At 45.0% G+C, this 3677-nt stretch overlaps 1 long non-coding RNA gene across 1 annotated transcript; it reads right to left on the bottom strand.

Annotated features, from left to right (window-relative positions):
- Window positions 1–262: 262 nt before the first annotated feature.
- LOC113485455 lies at window positions 263–3666 on the bottom strand. Its single transcript, XR_003399424.1, has 3 exons — window positions 3464–3666; window positions 2445–2626; window positions 263–638 (listed from the first exon to the last, which is right to left on the bottom strand). It is a non-coding gene; the product is annotated as an uncharacterized LOC113485455 (long non-coding RNA).
- Window positions 3667–3677: the final 11 nt, after the last annotated feature.

The raw sequence follows: 3677 nt of genomic DNA, 5'->3' as shown, positions 1-3677 counted from the left end.
GGGGGGGGGGGAGTGTGGGAAGGGGAACAGAAGGAAGGAAATGGAACTGAGAAGATTGAATTAACCTTTCAATGTCTTGAATTTCAAGAAGGGGAGAATTATCTCCTCTTAAGTCTGCAACCATGTAATTAAAATGTGAACGAGCCTTAAAAGCCACATTTGCCCCATATTCTGAGACCCCTACTTTAAAGACAGATCTTCCAAAACCAAGACTCTGCTCCAAAAAGTATTCAAAGGCAGGGAAAAAATCTTATGCCGTAAATGTTTATTTTAATCACAGAACTCTGGTAGGAAAACGAGTAAAAATGTCTGACATTTACACAGAACATGTGCTTTTGATATTGCATTAGGTTTAAAAAAATCCTTACATATGTGTCTAGTAATGGCAGACAGTCTTTGGGAAGATGAATGGTTTTCTCTGTGCTGGAGGTCCTGTTGTCATAAAATAGATTTTTTTTTTTCACCTGCTTGAGCATTGGGAAGCTTCATTTGTTAATACAGGGCAAAGCTTTAAAAATGGGCTTGGATTCAGAGGTGCCCCTTTGGACACTGAGTCAGAAGAACCAGATATTTGATTTGAGAGCCTCCGTGGAGAGTCAGGGATGGCCAAGATGGCCAAATGTCTTGTGCTGGGCATACTGAAACAAAATGTTTGTTAGAAAATTTTATAATGCTGGAAAAGAGGAACAAAGTGAAGACTTTGTCTGGGGATTTGTCTCTGTTTCCGGATGAAATACGCAGGAAAAGATAGCATTTTTCAGAGCAACCACCTGGAAAATGTTCCTGTTTGCTAATTCTTCTTTGGTGTTGAAAGGACTCGTGTCTGTCAGTATTTTTGTGAGATACCAATAGGATACATTTAGGACAAAAATTGAGCACTTCCAAGTCCAGGAGAGTATATCAAATAATTTGTTTCTAGATGAACAATTAAAACCAAAAGCAAATACTTTGCTGACACACAGATCATTTCCCCCACAAGCCCAAACTGTTGGCATAATACTGGTATTACAGCAGACAGTGTCTTGCTTTGCTGTGCCTCGGATTTCCATTTCCTTCTAGTAAGATAATGACCCACTATGAAGGTAAAGAATTGCATGGCAGGTGATCAACCTTCAGCAGATTGGATGGCACTGCAAAATTGATTTAAGTTCTGGAGTATCCTAGCTCAGTTTGTACTAAGCCTTGTACAACAGTGAGCACAGTTGGGACGGGGCTGTTTTTCTTTCATTTTCTTCCATTTCTGATGAGGAGGGATGCAGGGCTGTTGCAGGAACTAGACTTCATTGGAAACTACAGTGTTCAGAGAATATTTATTCTGAAGTCATACTAGGTCAGGACTGACGCTGGAGACCCATGAAGGAAATACAGCTTCTTCTGCAATATATACTGGTAATAATGACTTGTGCTCCTGAATAGCTCTTCCTGAAAACAAGGGAATTACAGGAGTAATTATTGCAGATCTAATGAGTTACTTTGTGAGCACCTAGCAGAAGAATCTCTGCAAAACTTTTAGGCTGAGCAAGTTAACTGGCCTTGTAAGATGACACACTGAGCTACAGAAATGGCTCACCCCTCACGGTGCGGCTCTGGCCATGGATTTATGGATGAGACAGGGATGCCATGGCACTCCGGTCCTAGGAGCCAGACACTGAGTAGATGCATCTGCCAAGGTCCTGGAGCTGTGCAGCAGCTGGGGAATGGGTCCTTCTCCTCGTGAGCAGCCTCACACTGGGGCCTTGCCACTGTGCAAGGCAGTGCACTGTCATCTGTCCTGACATGTGGGTGACAGTCCTGTGTTACGTAGTGGGACTGCAGCCATGCACCTGCACAGCCCCTGCTCGTGCTGGGGTTGCTCTGAGTGTGCCTGTGGGTTTGGAGGGGGTGAACGAGCCTCGCCGGGCTCCGTGCTGGACTTGCCTGGACTGCTGAAACTGGGCTGGGTGTCTGAGCGGTGGTGGCCGTCTGCAGATCATGTAAGTGGGAGAATTACAAAATGCCATTCTAAAACTTGAGCTGTGTCCTGAGATAGCGGAAAACAGATGGGGCCAGCGACCGCACCGCTCCATTGTCATTTTTAGCTGTGATCTGAGAGGCAGATGCCTTCAATAGCTGTATTTTGTGGGTGTAACCACATAGCTGCTCATGAAGTTCTTGCCTCCCTTCCCTTTAAATTTACTATCTTAGAGAAAGTGGCTAAAGCACCAGCACTCCCAGGTTCTCCTCAACCTTTCAGAAATAGGCAGCAAGAACACAAAGTGAGCAGAAAAGACTAAAATGGCAGCCTGGGACTGCATATGTCTGCCCCCTGCAAGGAACGTTGGAAAAGTCTGAAAGGAGGTAGGATAAGCTGGCACGAAATGGCGTACTCGGAGCCAGTTCAGAGGAGGGAAGACACTGTCTTGGACTCAAAACCAGTGAACAGGTGCTGTGCAGCGCCTGCCTACCTGCCTGCCTCTGCTGTCTGTCTCCTCTTGCCACGTGTGTTTTCTGTGTCAGGTTTCTTGCAGTTTTATTCCTGTCAACTGGCCAACTGCTGAAGAGCCAGCTGGAGTCCTCTCTCTCCCATGTTTCATCAACAAAATTGCCAGCTTGTTCTGATTCAGTATCTTTATTGTTGTTGATGAGGCTAAATGAATCAGAAAGAACACAGCTATGTATACAAAATAGAAATTCGGAAATCTCATCCTGATGCGAGGAAATTTTATTAGCTGTTCAAGTGGAGAAATCTGCTGTGGAAGGAGACCAACAGCAAGTACGGACCTCCTGAGAGGTCATTTCCCCTGACCCTACACATGTTATTGTCTTTGTATGGCACCTTCTAACGATACCAAATCTTCTAGCAGGAAAATATAGTTTTAGATCTGCCAGGCTAATTTACTGTGGGATTGTGACTCTGCCTTCTTCGGATTCCAAATGTAAAACCTCTTAATGAGTTTTATAAATGTATCGTTAGATAAAACTTAAAATCCACGTTGGAAAACCTGAAACAAAACCCTCCCAGCTATTGACAATATGGAAGCTTCTTTTTTTTTTTTTTTTTTTCACTTCATATATTCTTTGTCAGCTTTTCATGGGAAGAAAAGATTGTCTTGAGAGGATTTTTACTAAATCCGAAATTTCTTAAATGCTTTATTAAACCCACAACCTATGGCTGCTGGCACTGCATGACAGAAAAAGCTGTTGTAGTTTCAGCGTGGCATGTGGGAACCGCAGACTGTCAGGCACGGCTTTTAACACCTCTGGTGTAAGCTTGCATCTCCTCACTAACTTATGCTAACTTAGTTTAAGGGTGCTAAATTTTGTGTTTCAAAACGCATTAGCTCTTTGTCAAAGGGCACCTTGTTACTTCTGGCGCGCTTACACTTGGGAAATGTTTGGGAGCGATCGCTGTTGACGCTTTAATTCAGAAAATTTACAGGAATTATTTTAATGTGGTTACGAGAACTGCAAAACAAAACCGTACAGGAGCAGGAGCCTGCACGGTGACACCGATAGCCGCTGGTCACTCCCTGGGCACCCCTGAGCCCGCGCGGGCCGAGGCCGGCAGATGGCTGAGGCACTGAGGTTAAAAATAAGAGAAAAAAAGTGAATCCCTGGGCCACCGCTCGTCGTTCCTGGTGGAGCAGTGGCTGCGGCCCCGGGCAGCTCGGGGCTATAACGGCCGGCCGGCGGCCCCA

This window comes from Athene cunicularia, assembly GCF_003259725.1.
Source record: "Athene cunicularia isolate RWA chromosome 13 unlocalized genomic scaffold, athCun1 chr13_part1, whole genome shotgun sequence".
NCBI classification, from domain to species: domain Eukaryota; kingdom Metazoa; phylum Chordata; class Aves; order Strigiformes; family Strigidae; genus Athene; species Athene cunicularia.
Note: the sequence above shows the minus strand (reverse complement) of the source record. Positions and strands in the feature narration are given on the sequence as shown.